This window comes from Podarcis bocagei (genome assembly GCF_964188305.1).
Source record: "Podarcis bocagei genome assembly, chromosome: 7".
NCBI classification, from domain to species: domain Eukaryota; kingdom Metazoa; phylum Chordata; class Lepidosauria; order Squamata; family Lacertidae; genus Podarcis; species Podarcis bocagei.
In genome coordinates this window covers 16731859-16748319 of record NC_138132.1, presented here as the reverse complement: position 1 = coordinate 16748319, position 16461 = coordinate 16731859, and the positions used below count along the sequence as shown (strand labels likewise).

At 47.8% G+C, this 16461-nt stretch overlaps 2 long non-coding RNA genes across 2 annotated transcripts; one reads left to right on the top strand and one right to left on the bottom strand.

Moving 5' to 3' along the window:
- The first annotated feature begins 10583 nt into the window (after positions 1-10583).
- Positions 10584-11251, top strand: LOC308591413. The gene is made up of 2 exons (XR_014010160.1): positions 10584-10965; positions 11093-11251. It is a non-coding gene; the product is annotated as an uncharacterized lncRNA (long non-coding RNA).
- Positions 11252-11650: 399 nt separating this feature from the next.
- Positions 11651-15940, bottom strand: LOC308590179. Its single transcript, XR_014009709.1, has 3 exons — positions 15641-15940; positions 13549-13639; positions 11651-11884 (listed from the first exon to the last, which is right to left on the bottom strand). It is a non-coding gene; the product is annotated as an uncharacterized lncRNA (long non-coding RNA).
- Positions 15941-16461: the final 521 nt, after the last annotated feature.

Genomic DNA, 16461 nt, shown 5'->3' with positions numbered 1-16461 from the left:
CTCCATTCCACAATTGCTGGCCAAAAGAAGCTGACCACATATTTCTTACATAATGGAGGGAATGTCCTCTTTGGGATTTTCCTTCTCCATGCTAATAATTCCTTGCATTCGGTTTGCTCTCCCCCTAGAGAAAAAAACCTTTGCTGAAGGTTTCAGTGTTGTATACCAGCGTGCACCAACCTGGTATTCTCCAGATGGTTTGTGTTAAGTTGTGGGTGAACATATCAGATGACACAGCGATTCTTCAAACAGCTCTTGTTTATTCACAGGCCAGAACAGAACTGAACTGAAGGGTTCAGCCAGCCTGCTTATACAGAGCTCCACTAGAATGCAACAGTAACCATTTTCTGTAACTATCCAATCACGGAATGTCACTTTCAATCCCTTATTTGCATATGTGGACCTGAGTGAAAACTATCTACAGTATCCCCCCGCTGGCCCAGGGTGAGAACTTCAGTACATAACAGTTTGGACTACAACTTCCATGAGCCCTAGGAAGTATGTGTTGGCTGGGAATGATGGGAGCCTGTATGGGATAATTATTCCAGAAGATTATTGTAATTTTGAGGAGATAGTGATCTGACATGGCTAACTCTTCCTGTCTGGTTATCTCTTCCTGACTCTGGTCATCTATGTTTTATTGCTTTCTCTATCCCTTGAAAAAAAAAAGGGTCTTTGAAGTAGAGTAGCTCAGCCCCAGCAGGGACCAGCAGCCATAAAATACCTAGTTTTGAATACAGGAGCTGGGAGTTCGCGCACAGGCTGTTGGCCACAGAGCTGTGCAAAAGAAGGCTACCTGGTGGTCACCTCGCCACGTCTCCAGGGCTTCCCCGTGGCAGATTGAAGTGCTGCTTGGTAATGTATATTTTACTTGCTGTTCATAATAAAATCTGAAATCTTCTCACCCGCTTGCGTTTGTATTGCTTCTGAATCTAATTTTAAAAGAGCCGTCTTGCATTTGGCAAGGCAGAGCTGTACGCCAAAAGATGATTGGCAAAGGCTGATCCTACTCTAAACAGGTCTGCCATAACCAGCGCAGAACATTTCGTATGTGAAAGTAGCACAACATGCACCGTTTTGCTCTAGGATTGCACCCCACGTGCCTTTTCTGCACACATAGGCACAATTGGGAGCCAATGTGTCATTGGTGGTGGGAGCCTAGGGTTCAAATCCCCACTCTCAGCCGTGAAGCTGTTAATGGAGAAATCCTAGGGCTCCCTTGGACAAAAACAAAGATACAGTGGTGCCCCACAAGACGAATGCCTCGCAAGACGGAAAACTCGCTAGACGAAAGAGTTTTCCGTTTTGGAGGTGCTTCGCAAAACGAATCTCCTATGGGCTTGCTTCGCAAGACGAAAATGTCTTGCGAGTTCCTGCGGTTTTTTCCCCTCCCTCCCTTTTTCTAAGACGCTAAGCCGCTTATCAGCTGATCCGATAAGCCGCTAAAAGCCGCTAATAGCGCTAATCTGCTAATCCGTCAATGGGCTTGCTTCGCAAGACGAAAAAACCGCTAGACGAAGAGAATCACAGAACGGATTCTTTTCGTCTTGCGAGGCACCACTGTACCAACCAGGATAACTTGGAGCAAAACAGCAGCCTGTAGGCTTGGCCTTTATTGAATACTGTCATGACAGGACTCCCACCCGCAACAAGATGAAGCAAAATGGAAGTCCAGAACAAAAGAAGACCCCAACTTTTATTAGTTAATAATCCCCCGAACTACACCCCTAAGACTACATCACAACTACATCACAAAAAGGAGGCGTTGAGGGAGGAGTTGTGGAGGTAACCTGAGTATCTTGTCACCTGGCTGGTTCCTCCTTCCCCCCTCCCCATGAGTACTTTCCAGGTGACAAAGGGGAGTTTGCAGTTTCCTGCCCCCAGAGGGAAGAGCTGATCATTGTCCTTTGTTCCAGTCTGTGCCGAATCCACTCCTATATGCAAGTTCTTCTGTCTAGGACCATCAGGGTTGGCATATCAACTGGGCAGGGCCTCCTGTGTATGTGCTGGTATGCTCAAGGGATTATGGCTGCCCTGTATCAAACCTTCCCCATTTTGTAGTCCTTCCTTCATGGAGTAAAATAAAAGTGGAACGGTGCAGATCCGATGTATGGTTGATTTTCTATGAATTTATAACAGAAGCGTAGCGTATGTAGTGTGTGAGAGTGTGTGTGAAGTTTGTACAAACTGAATGATTGGGGGGGGGTTCCTGCGACAAAGCTCACTGCGTCACCTTGGGCCAGTCGCTGCCTCTAAGCCTAACCCACCTCACTGAGTTATGAGCACAACCACAACAAAAGAGACTGCTGGATCAGGCCAATGGACAAGCCTGTCCAACATTCGGTTCTCACAGCTGCAAAACAGCGGCCTGTGGGGACCAGGAAAGCAGGGGATGAAGAAAGAGCATTCTCCCCTCCTGTGCTATTCAGCAATGGGTATGTAGAAACATTACTGCCTCTTGACTGTGGAGGCAGAACATAGTGATTGTGGCAAGTAGCCACTGAGAGCTTTAACCGCTATGAATTTGTCTAGTTTAAAGCCATCCAAGTTGGTTGCAGTCACTGCCTACTGTGGCAGTGAGTTCCACAGTTTAACTCTGCACTGCATGAAGAAGCACTTGCTTTTATCTGTCCCGAATCTTGCAACGTTCAGCTTCATTCAGTGCTCCTGAGTTCTAGAGAGAGAGAGAAAGAGAGAGAGAAATCTCTCTCTATTCACTTTCCCCATGCTATAAAATGATAAGCTTCTACGCATTGCAGCAGGGTTGGGCTCGATGACCTTTGGGGGTCCCTTCCAACTGTATGATTCTATGTCACCTCTTAACTCTCCTTTTGGGACGCGGGTGGCGCTGTGGTCTAAACCACAGAGCCTAGGGCTTGCCGATCAGAAGGTCGGCGGTTCGAATCCCTGCAACAGGGTGAGCTTCTGTTGCTCGGTCCCTGCTCCTGCCAACCTAGTAGTTCGAAAACACGCCAAAAAAAAAAAAGTGCAAGTAGATAAATAGGTAGGTCCCGCTCCGGCGGGAAGGTAAACAGCGTTTCTGTGTGCTGCTCTGGTTCGCCAGAAGCGGTTTAGTCATGCTGGCCACAAGACCTGGAAGCTGTCTGCAGACAAACACCGGCTCCCTTGGCTTATAGAGCGAGATGAGCACACACAACCCCAGAGTCATCCGTGACTAGACCTAATGGTCAGGGGTACCTTTACCTTTGCTAACTCTCTTTTTCTGGAATCTAGACAGTCCCAAATGATGCAACCTCTTCGGCAAAGGCGCAGCATATATTCCGATCTAATAAAAGACAAACAGCAGCAACAAACTTTGCACAGTGCTGCTGGCTGTGCTTCTTTGCACTGTGTGAATTTTTTCCCTCGAGGAAAATGTTAGCGTTCGCATCCCGTGGCGTCAGAAACTAAGATGGTCCTAAGCCCTAGGAATCATCCCGAATTCCTTTAGCTGCAGTTCTCTCCTAAAGCCACCAGGGTGGGCTATTGCTCTATAGGTGTGCAAGTGGCCTGTGGCTTCCCTATTCTCACTCATTCACTCACTTCAGAAATAAGAGAGAAGGGACTCTATTTGTAGCACCGTCAATGGCAGAGGCAGTGGCGTAGTGTGGGGGGTGCAGGGGGGCGCAACATCTGGGGGGGGGCACGCTCGCACTCGCAGCTCTCTGCCCCTACCTGGCTCTCTCACTGCAGCGCTGGCTGTGCGAATCCGATCTGAGCCGCTGGGTCGCCGCCCACTGTGGAGGGGGTGGGTGCCAGGCGTGCGGTGCGGAGAGAGAGCGAGGGACTATCTGGGGGAGGGACAGTGCAGCGGCTGCCCAGCGCAGCGCTGAGCGCGGGAGAGAACCACACCAGACCAGACCAGGCAGCAGCAAGAAGAAGCTGGCAGCGACGGCAGGTTAGGGGTTAGGGGGCGCAAATTATTTGCCTTGCCCCGGGTGCTGACAACCCACGCTACGCCGCTGGGCAGAGGGCTGACTGCACCAACTGGGGGTTTTCTTGGTGTGGGATGCCCTTTGCGTGCAGCTAGTCCCATTCAAGGAGACATGTTGCAGACAATAGCAATGGTGGACAGGTGCTAAAAAAGAGAGCACCCTTCCTGTAGCTCACTGGTTAGAGCATCCACTTTGTGTGCAGGATGTCCCTGGAATCCTGGTTCAATCCCCACCATCCCCTGGAAGCGCTGAGGGAAAAGACACCAGACTAAAATTCTGCAGAGCTCCTGCCTGTCTAAACATCAGGAAGAAGGTTTCTGACGGAAAGAGTTTCTGATCCTGGGGGTCCCTTGTGTTATAAGAATTTTAAAGTCTTAGATATGTAATAAATGTAAACAAGCAAACACATAAACAGCATGCTTAACATGGGTTGATCTGAACCAGCAAAAAGCATGTGCATTGCATGCAGAAAGGTCACAGGTTTAGTTCCTGATGTCTCCAGGTATGGCTAAGAGAGGACACCAGTCTTCATTCCTGGAGAGCTGCTGCCAATCAGTGTAGACCACGGCTCCTCTGACCAAGTACCTTCTTTCTGCGGCACCCCTGTGGGGCTCAGGAGCCCAGTTACGCCCAGTGCCTGCAGAGCTGGCAGCCTCTCACCCTTTTTCAAACACCCTCCCTTGTGGAGTCTTCCCTTAGCCTCCTCTCTCCTCTCCTTGGGAGTCCTCTGGGCAGCCGCTGCTGCCGCCCCAGTCTTTGAGCTGCACCCCCCTGCCCCAAAGAGTGGTGCCCCCTCACACTGCCCCACAGGGGCCTGGGAAGCACCCCTGGCCTGCCACAGAGGCACCATTCACCTGGGGAGCTTGTAGCCAGGGCTGCTGCAACAAACAGCTACCCAAGCCTTTGAGGGGCAGAGACGAGAGAGGGCACATCAGAGGAGGAAGTGAAGTGAAGTGAAGTGAAGTGAAGAAAGAGAGAGAGAGAGAGAGAGAGAGAGAGAGAGAGAGAGAGAGAAGCCAGTGTTGCCCGCAGCACCCCTGACCATCTTTCAAGGCACCCTGGTTGAAAACCACTGGTGTAGACAACACTGAGCTGGCTAGACCAAGGCTTTGACTCAGCATTCAGAGGCTTCTTATGTTTCTGCGCCTTGAACAGCTGTGTGGAAGAGAGGATTTCGTTGAGCCCAGCTTGCTTAGTCAGCAGCATGGAGAAACTGAAACATGATCCACTAGCAAAACCCAGTAGTATCCTATCTTGCGTAGGGCAGACAATGTCCCTCCTTGCTTCCGCCCGCCTCCTGCCTCTAACCATGCCTAACTGTAGCTTGATAAAGCAGCCCCGAGCCAATGATAAAGCTTATCTGCCCTTTCTGAACCAAATCAAGCCACTGTAGTGTGTGAAACTAGAGAGACCAGTGAACAAGCTGGTAGCTCTTTATCTGGGCTGTGTGCTTACCCAGAAAGGTGAGAGAGGCCTTTTGTTTCGTTTCCTTCAAAATGCCTTTGCAGCTTATCTTGGCCCAGCTAGGGCGGGCTTAACAGATGAGGCAAACAGTTCCCGACTTTGGATTTTGGAAAGGCACAGCCAAACCAACCGGGAAGTAACTCGTACCCTCCAACATTTCTCCGATGAAAATAAGGACACCCAATTCCATAACAACAACAACAACAACAACAACATTTATACCCTGCTCATAATATCTGGGTGGCTTCCAATGCATATAAAAACATAATAAAACATTAAGCATTAAATAACTCCCCCCTGCAGGACTGCCTTCAGATGTCTTCTCAAGGTGTTATAGTTACTTATCTCCTTGCCTCAGGGGTCACATAACTCCCTACCTTCCAACATTTCTCAGACGAAAATACAGACGTTGTCAGAGCTGCTTCCAGATCCTAGCTCACAGAGGATCACGCTAGCCAGCGGTCACTTGTAAAAGTCTTTATTGAGTAACAGTTTCCATTCTCAAGCTGCTGCGCGCAGCTCTACGTCTTAAGGGTTAGACCGGCGAAGCTCCGTCTGAGTCTCCGCCCCCTGTGCACCAGCTTACTAACCTAGCCTTACTCCACCTTTTCCGCCTGACCGTTCTTCTCTGGGTCCCTCTGCCCCCCGTGGTCTCTTCCTTCCGGGATTCTTCTGACGCTGACCCCCCGGACCCTCCTGTCTCCTTGCGCCGGGCTTTAGGACCTGGCTCCCTTTCCGGGCTGCTTACTGCGCCACCTTCCTGTGCATTTGAACTTGGCGCGCGCGCCCAACCTTCCACTTTCCGCCTGACCGTTTCTTCGCTCCCCGATGGAGGTGTGGCCACTCCTGACTCGTGCCCTCCCTCCTGTTGCGAGCTGCCAGCGCTTGATACCTGGCGCCCTTCCTCTCCCCTGGTCTCTGTTGGTGACGCTGGTCCCGATTTCCAACTGCTCCCCTCTGAGCCCCCTCTGGACCCTTCTTCCTGGGGTGTCCCCCTATGCTCCCCCCTTGCCCTGGCCACTGGTGCTCCTTTCTGTGAATCTTCTGATTCACTGGAAAGACTCGGAGATCTCGGGTCGTCGTCATCACTCATCTTTTCTTCTGCCTCCTCCCCCTCGCTCTCTGTTTCCTCCCTTGCCCTTGCCTCTGCTATTGAACCCCTGACAGACGTCTTAAGGAAAAGTGGGACATTCCAGGGTCAAATCAGAAACCGGGACGGTTTCTGTAAATCAGGCTCTCAGGGGTCCGCCCAGACAGACGCCTCATGTTACACCTGCCTCTCGTCTCCTGTGATTTTTCATTCCTACATCCCTGGAAAATAGGAGGGTCTGGTAACTGTTTTTTTAACAGGGGTGTGTGTGCACGTGTTTGCAATTGTTTCAGTTGCTTTGATATATACATATATATATATATATATATATATATATATATATATATATATATATATAATTGTTTTCTACATATAGATTGCATTGCAAATCATTTTGTGATGCATCATAGGAAGAGACCCTACCTGCCCGCGGACTGCCTCGCCAGAGTGGTGCATGCTCTGGTTATCTCCCGCTTGGACTACTGCAATGCGCTCTACGTGGGGCTACCTTTGAAGGTGACCCGGAAACTACAACTAATCCAGAATGCAGCAGCCAGACTGGTGACTGGGAACGGCCGCCGAGACCATATAACACCGGTCTTGAAAGACCTACATTGGCTCCCAGTATGTTTCCGAGCAGAATTCAAAGTGTTGATGCTGACCTTTAAAGCCCTAAACGGCCACGGTCCAGTATACCTGAAGGAGCGTCTCCACCTCCATCGTTCTGCCCGGACACTGAGGTCCAGCACCGAGGGCCTTCTGGCGGTTCCCTCACTGCGAGAAGCCAAGTTACAGGGAACCAGGCAGAGGGCCTTCTCGGTAGTGGCACCCGCCCTGTGGAACGCCCTCTCACCAGATGTCAAAGAGAACAACAACTACCAGACTTTTAGAAGACATCTGAAGGCAGCCCTGTTTCGGGAAGCTTTTAATGTTTGATGTATCATAGTATTTTAATATTCTTTTGGAAGCCGCCCAGAGTGGCTGGGGAAACCCAGCCAGATGGGTGGGGTATAAATAATAAATTATTATTATTATTATTATTATTATTATTATTATTATTATTATTATTATTATTAAATGCGGGTTTATCCTTGGGCCTGATCCGGAGGCTCCAGCTGGTGCAAAACGCTGCTGCTAGATTGCCAGTGGGGACAGACAATCGCCAGTGCATCCCTTCCAGGGCTCAAAAGATTTCACTGGTTGCTCATATGCTACCAGACCAGTTTCAAGGCCCTTGTATTAATTTACAAGGCTCTTAACAATTTGGGTCCAGGATATCTCAGGGACTGCCTAAACCCTTATACCCCAAGCGGATCCCTGAGATTTTCTGGGAAGTCACTGTTAATGCTCCCTCAAGTCACAAAGCTTCTATCCACCAGGAATTGTGCTCAGAAACTTACTGGGAGTCAATGTAGGTCTTTCAAGACCAGTGCTATATGGTTCCAGCAGCTGCTACCAGTCACCAGTCTAGCTGCTGCATTCTGGATTAGTCTAGCTATCATGCTAGAGGAGCTTTGCTTACTAAGTTTCTGCTGGTCATGTTAAAGACACAAGAGCACAGCCAGGAAAAAATTTGGCAACCTTTGGTGATGACATTTGAGAACCATGGTGACCAAATTTTCCCTCACAGGGCTCCTGTGCTGTTAATAGCTTCTGAACATACAAACAAACAAACAAACAAACAAACAAACAAACAAACAAACACACACACTTAGAAGGAGACTTTTTCCTGGCATGAAGATAAGTGGTAGGAACAAGTTGCACCTCTTAGAAACTTTTCTGAGTCCAGCAGCTGTTAAATGCGCAGGAGCTCTTCCAGGGGCTAAAAGCTAACAACCTCAACCATTAAACTTTTCAGACTGGTTATTAAAATTCTTCACCGGATTTTACAAGGTTGCCTGAATTAATTAGCCCTCTCAGTCCCTTAGTTTTGTAACTGTTTTTTTGAGTCCTTGAAAGGGTTGCTTCTCAAACATTTAAAACTTGCCTCCCCCCTACTAAATATACTTTCTACTCCACCAACCCAAAACCAATTATCAGAGCCGATGATTCACACTGTTCATTTAAAGCATGTGACTTGCCCCATAGCATCCTGGTAAGTGTAGTTTGTTCAGGGTGCTGGGAATTGTGCCTCTGTAAGGGGGAAACCACAGTTCCCAGGATTCTTTGGGGGAAGTCATGTGTTTTAAATGTGTGGTGTAGATCTGCCCACGGATCCTTCCTGATGTTGGGTGGTGAAAAACAAGAAGTCTTCTGCAAACCTGCTATTGTTGCCCTCGAGGGCCTGCAGCTTGGAGGCACTAATCTCAATGCAGGCATAAACAGAGGCGTAGCAAGCCCCCTGTTAATATTGCAAGGAAGCTTCCTAACAACAAAGCAGTGGCCCTTTCTGTGCCTGCTTCTTCCTAAGCAAGGGCACAGTGAGGGCGCTTTCCACTGGGGGCAGTGAGGATTTTTTGCCATGCAGACCCAGTCCTCTTGGCCGGAGGCACAACTTGCTTTAGGATGCTGTCTCTCCCTGGAAAGTCAGATACAGTGGCACCTCAGGTTACAGACGCTTCAGGTTACAGACTCCGCTAACCCAGAAATAGTACCTCGGGTTAAGAACTTTGCCCCAGGATTAGAACAGAAATTGCGCAGCAGCAGCGCGGCGGGAGGCCCCATTAGCTAAAGTGGTGCTTCAGGTTAAGAACAGTTTCAGGTTAACGAATTAAGTTCTTAACCAGAGGTACCACTGTACTCCAAAGGGAGGGCTTCCCCACAGTTAGATAACCACACATGGTAGAGCATCTGCTTTTTGTGCAGGAGATTCCAGCTCCATTCCTGACATCTACAGGTAGAGCTCGTGTACTTTTTCATTATACACACCAACAACTGGGAAACACTAGCCTGCGAGCGCTCCAGTTGGAGAACAGCTTTTACCAAAGGTATCATGGGCTTTGAAGACACTAAAACTCAGGACGCAAGGGAGAAACGTGCTAAGAGGATGGCACACTTGGCAAACCCTCACTGTGATCAACTCCCATCCAGGAACCAATGTCCCCACTGTGGAAGGATGTGTGGATCCAGAATTGGCCTCCATGGTCACTTACGGACTCACTGTTAAAACCGTATTTACGGAAGACAATCTTACTCAGCTACAAGTGATCACTGAAGAAGAAGCGCTTTTTTGTTGCAGAAGAAAATCCTCAAAAAACCCACCCCTCATTTATATATTAAAAGTGCATCGATTCATAGAATCATAGAGGTGGAAGGGACCCCGAGGGTCATCTAGTCCAACCCCCTGCAAAGTGGGAATCTCAACTAAAGCATCCATGACAGATGACCATCCTTCGAGGGACTGTCAAGGAACAATCCTCTAACTCAGGTTTGGGGAGCCATTGGCCCTCCAGATGTTGCCCCAGGAAGAATGGTCAATGACTAGGGATTATGGGAGGTGTACTTCAGCAACATCTGGTGGGCCAAAGGTTCCTTGCACATGCTGTTAACAGAAGGAGCTCTCTGTTTGGAAGGGCTGCCTGGTGTGAAGCTGAAGAACCGCAAGAAGGAAGATCAGGAGTCTGGAAATAGCTGCCCTTTAGTACTTGATCAGCAGACATTTGGCCCCTGGCCCCCAGGAGTCTTCCCCATGATGGTGAGATGTATTGCATCATAAACTGCAGTATTCCCACCCCCGCCCCTGAATTTGCATCTATATATAGTGCGTACAAATGTTATGCAATTCTGTAACAACCCCTTTTTTGGGGTGACGATGGTTGTTGAAGGATTGCACAACGTCATGTGATTTATTTAAAAGTGACCCTCTTATGCTTGGGCCTTTTCACTTTCTGGAGGAGGAGGAAGACAATGTGATTTAGTGGTTAGTGTGTCAGACTAGGACCTGGGAGACCAGGGTTCAAATCCTCACATGGCCATGACAGTGGCATAGCGTGGGTTGCCAGTGCCCGGGGCTGTGTGGAGGTGTGGGTGGGTGGGAAACAGACAGAATACGCATGCCCATTCAGCTGCCTAATGGAAGTGTCTCCATCACCCAGGAAATTGTAGCCACAGAGACAGGAAAAGAAGAGTCGTTCTGTTGTCTGGAGAGGCCACTTTCTGCTTCGCATGGAGAAGCCGTTTTCAATGGAGCCCACGCAGCTGTATTGAGGCACCACCAGGTGTTGAAATCTTATGCCCCTAACAATTTCATGCCTGGGGCAACTGGCCCTTGCTATGCCACTGGGCAGTGAAGTTTCCTGGTTGCCTTTGGGCTGCCTCTCAGACTAACCTACCTCACAGGGTTGTTAACGGGGATTAAATGAGGAGGGGAGAAACCACGAGCTCCTTGGAGAAACGATTGGGAGAAATGTGCATCACAGAGAAGATGGTGAGGTGCCCCTCTGTGTTGACCCAGATGCGGAAGGGGACCAGAAGCTCAAGCCTGAGATGCCACATTCCTTACATAGAGTCCCCGATTTGCGGTTTTAGCCAAATGTGGTAAGCCTCTAAAGAGATTAGCGATGCATTTGTTTTTCTTTCTTGGGTGCTGCTGGAGAAATGGGTGTCTGCAGAAAATGTGTTTTTCCACTTGCCTAGAACAAAGTTTTTATTCTCTCTCTTGCAGGTCTCCTCCTGTGCTTAACAGGCAGTAATCCAAGAGACGGAACTTTTCCCCATCACTGCACCTGCTGAAATTCCGCACCGTACACTGTCCTGTTCCGCCCTGCTGAAATCCCCTCTCCTGCACAACTATTAAAAAGTGCAGGAACCCTGCCCTCTGCAACATCTGGCCATCCTACACAGCAGTCAGCCAGTGTAGTTGATCAACTGGGACCAGCTGGATGGGATTTTGGGGGTGGGGAGGTGTAATTCTGCAATACAACATTGCCCCAATAATGGTCCATCAATGGTGGGATTATCCTGGACTGGCCACACATCCTTCCATGCTTTTAGCCGTGCTGCGATGCTTCCCCAGAGTTACTGCATTATTGTCATCTGAAGTGTCAATCTTGCATTACAGCCCAACGAAAGCGGGACGAAAAATAAACTGGAGCACTTTTGGTATGAAAAGCTACAGAATTTCATTCTTGATGACAGCCATTATAAAAGCTTTGCCAGCTACATTTCTGCTGGTTAGGCAGCTGCAGTGATACAGGAGTCCTGTTAAAAAAAAAGGGGGGAGAGAGAGAAACAGCCTTAAGCTCCACCAGTTGGATTTCTGCTTGTCGTGCAATGGTTAAATGGCAGCAATAGAGAGATTTGGAATGTGGCACAGCATAGCATTCAATGGTATGTCATGTTTAGGCTGCCAGGATTACTTTTGCATTATGAGAAGAAGTTCAGCAGGTGAAGCTTTTCCAGTTGTTGCTCCTCCATCGCTGGAGAGACTTTGCCTGATTGTCTGCTGGCCATGAAACTGTGAAAACATTCAAGGGCCCCAGCAGGAAAATATATCAACAACACTTTGCTATTGTATCTGAGAAGCACAGGCTGCTAAATCCGGTGGCCAACTTTTCATTGAGTCCACCGACGTATTTTTAAATTATTGGCTTAAATTACAATTTGCAGATGGAGGAAAGTTCCTCAAAATATACTGTACCTTTCCAATAACAAATTTCTTCTGGCTTCTCAGCTGGAACAGCATGGGCTCCAGAAAAGTCTACATTTGCTTGAAATGCAACCATTTAAGAGGCTCTATTTTCTACATCTGATTAAACAGATAAAACTGCCTTATAAAGAATCATAGTAAAGGTGGTTCACATGTTACATTGAACAAGTGCCCCTGTATACACAAATAGCTGACCTGGACATTGGTACATTTATTGACATGTAGCCTTCAGTGAGTGTACAGTCTGCATATATCTTAGCAAGTATACACTCTTTCCATTAGGGAGACTTTGCATATCAGTAGCAGGAGTAATTCGTTATATGCCCCTCCCATCTGACTGATTTGCCCCAGCCTCTCTGGTCTACAGGAGTGTCAGCTTGGCCCTGTGACCATGGGTGCCCAGGGCTCTGGGTGCCATGCACCGTGCATGGCCCTGGCACTGAATTTGTGAGTGCCTGGCCACTTCATGGGGAATTTTGTGGGTGCTTGGGCACCCAGGGCCCCAGGGAATTGGCACCTATGCTGGGCTGTTTCCAGCGAGTTATAAAACCGCAATAAAACATCACACATTAGAAAACTTCCCTACACACGGCTGCCTTCAAATGTCTTCTAAAAGTCAGTTGTTTATTTCCTTGGCATCTGATGGGAGGGCGTTCCACAGGGAGGGAGCCACTACTGAGAAGGCCCTCTGCCTGGTTCCCTGTAACCTCAGTTAACTTCGCAGTGAGGCAAATGCAAGAAGGCCCTCAGAGCTGGACCTCACTGTCTGGGATGAACGGTGTGGGTAGCGATTCCAGACCCTTCAAGTGCCTCCATTTTCCAGGGATGTCCCTGATTTAGAGAAGCCTTCCCAGTTTCTGATTTGATCCCAGAATGTCCTACTTTTCCTTAGGATGTCCCTATTTTTATTGGAGAAACGTTGGAGGGTATGGAGTTTTCTGACCCCTGGGCCATCTGAAGGAAATCCTGTACAGGGAAGTTTTAAAAAATGTTTAATGTTTTTATATATGTTGGAAGCTGCCCAGAGTGGTTGGGGCAACCCAGTAAGATGTGTGGGGTATAAACAGTAAAATTATCATTATGGAATGGGATGTCACTATTTTCATGGGAGAAATGTTGGAAGGTATGAGATGCTCCTTCAGGTATACAGGGCCGAAGCCATTTAGGGCCTTAAAAGTCAACACCAGCTCTTTGAATTGTGTTTGGAAACATACTGGGGGCTGATGTAGATCTTTCAGGACCAGCGGCCGCTCCCAGCCACCAGTCTAGCAACCGCTTTCTCCGTTAGTTTAAGTTTCCGAGTCACCTTCAAAGGTGCAAAATGCCACTCTTTCCTGTCTCAGGTTCATTTGCACATTGAGATAAAATTGCAAAACACAGATCAGATTTGCCTAGAATCTCCGAGTATTGAAATCTGACAGCTGAAGCAAGCATTTGCAGAGTAATTTTTTTTGCAAATGTTGGAAACTCACCAAGATCTAAATCTACTGATCCTTTCTTAAAAGCATGGCGGCATGAAGATCATGAATGTTGTCGCCAGTACCCATCTGGCACCCATGAAGCCTGCAGGCAGCAAGATAAACTGAAATCAAATTGGTATCTTATCACTTGCGTCACCTCAAGTTGCATGGGAAGAATCACCACTAGGCAAGGAGGCAGGAAATCTGGGCAAATTTAGTTCTTCTTTTTCCCTCCCTCTTTTCGACTAAAAATAGCAATCATACGTGCTTGCGGGTTTCTTGTTTTTAAAAGAATTGTTTGTGAGGTTGACCTAAATCTCACAATTTGGGCTTTTCAGAAGTTGGCCAGACCTCCTAATTCACAGCCTAAACCTGCATCAAATTAGATTGCAAACCTGCCAACTTCATGTCTCGATAGACTTGTCTACATAGGCCTAGATATTATTTTCATAATAGCTTGCTTGTGCAGTCTTTCCCCCAAACAAATTATCAGTTAAGGGAAAGACTATATACAGTGGTACCTTGGGTTACATATGCTTCAGGTTACATACGCTTCAGGTTACAGACTCCACTAACCCAGAAATAGTGCTTCAGGTTAAGAACTTTGCTTCAGGATTAGAACAGAAATTGCCAAGTGGAGGCGCGGCAGCAGCAGGAGGCCCCATTAGCTGAAGTGGTGCTTCAGGTTAAGAACAGTTTCAGGTTAAGTACGGACCTCCGCAACGAATTAAGTACTTAACCCGAGGTACCACTGTAGTTACCAAAAAAAGAAGAAGAAAGTTGTAAAGTTCGACTAAGATCCCCAGAAATTTCCAAGCAATCCACGGTGTGTGTGTGTGTGTGTGTGTGTGTGTGTGTGTGTTAGGATGGCTTTCCTGGTTCTGGACCTTGCGTGACCTGGAGACATTAGAAGAAGAAGAAGAGTTTGGATTTGATATCCCGCCTTTCACTCCCTTTAAGGAGTCTCAAAGCGGCTAACATTCTCCTTTCCCTTCCTCCCCCACAACAAACACTCTGTGAGGTGAGTGGGGCTCAGAGAAGTAAGTGTGACTGGCCCAAGGTCACCCAGCAGCTGCATGTGGAGGAGCGGAGATGCGAACCCGGTTCCCCAGATTGCAAGGCTACTGCTCTTAACCACTACACCACACTGGCTCTTGTTAGCAGGTGATGTTGCTTTGTTTTGGGGTCATGCAAAACTTCACTCCTGATTTTGAAATTCAGAGATCTGCTGTTCAGGGTTTCCACATCAAGATCATCCAAGACCCTGAGATCTCAAGAGCCAAACATGAAACAGAGGGGCAGCCCTTGGAGATGTCACGGGAGTGTGTCCTGGAGATGGAGGTTAATTGGGAGAGGCGAGGAGGGCAGACCTTGCAGAGTACTGTATCTATGGTGTGATTTGCTGGCAGGTGGGCAAGTGTGCCTTATCTATAGTGCCCATCTGCAGATTCAAGTCCTCCACCTCTAAGCGGTTTACATAAAATATAAAATATTTATTTGAAAATGCCAGCAACCTGCAACTTTATAAAAACAAACAGAGATGAAATGTATCAAAGCGTATGAAAAATCAGCAGGTTTTTTTATTGAGTTTTATAAATACAAAAAGTGAAAAAAGTAAAATAAAAAACATAGAAGCACATAGACATACAAAAAACAACAACTGCTGTTTACACAAACAAGAATTGTACCCACCCCCGTGACTGCACAGATCTTGGCACAAAATATGCACAACAAAATTGCCTGTCTGGGGAGTCTTGCCTAAACAAAAACAGTTTTAGGAAGTACTGGGGAAAATATAGCAAAGGTGCATGCCCTGATATCAATGGGTAGTGGCATTCCCATTTATTTTGGAAAGGGTGGGAAAGTGAAATTTCCAGTAAGCCACACCTTCTGAAATAATTCTTCTTCTTAAACCCTGCCTATCCTCCTAAGAAGCCCTGCCTTTTTTACAATCTCCCACCGCCAGCATTTCATAAGCCACCCAGAGAATTTATGCCATGGGGTAGCCAGTAAATAAACAGATACATACATTTGGTCAGGGGAAAAATCTGTATTTTTTCAGGATGCTCAAATCTGGCCACCCAAAACGGCCATGGCACTATACCTCTTGGTGGGTAACTGACCTCCATTTGTTTTTGATCTATTGAATTCACTTCTGTTTCCTTCCTTCTCTTCCTTCAAACCATAGCCCAAAGCTTGTTCTCTCCTGGATCCATTTCTGAATGCCCAGCCCAGTGTACTGGGATCACCCTGGCAAGTACTGTAACTGGCTCTCACAAACTCAAAAGGAGGAGCTGGTTAGATCTTATTACATCTGTGCTTTCATTCCAGGGAACTCCTCATCCAGGGGCTGAAACTCTCAATCTTTCCAGGACAAGCCAAGACGGCAACTTCCGGTGGCTTCCCCGCCCATCACAGAAATAGCACTTGTGTGTCATAATGGCCCCTTCTATGAATCATAATTTCTCTCCTTCTCCATAGCTGGTGCACCATTATTCAGAGCCGAGAGGAATCCTGGGATTATCTTATGCAATAAATGCCCTGTGTTTCATCGCTGGCTCCAAGAGGCATTTGGAGGTCTATTAAGCACATTCTGAAAGGCCGTTATGACACAGAAGCGCTATTTTTGCAAGGGCTTGTGGGTTGAACCTCAGGACCTCAGAAGAGCCCTGATGCACCAGTCCAATGGCCCATCGAGTCCAGCATCCGACTCTCACTGTGGCCACCCAGATGCCTGAAGGAAACCTTCAAGCAGCACCTGAGTGCAAGAACACTTTCTCCTCCCATGGCTTCCAGCCACAGATTTTCAGAAGCGTAGCTGCCTCCACCTGTGGAGGCCGAGTAGAGGCATCCCAGCTAGAAGCCATCGATAGCCCTCTGCTTCGCGAGCATCCTCTGTGACTGCATCCTACAGGTTGCAGAAAA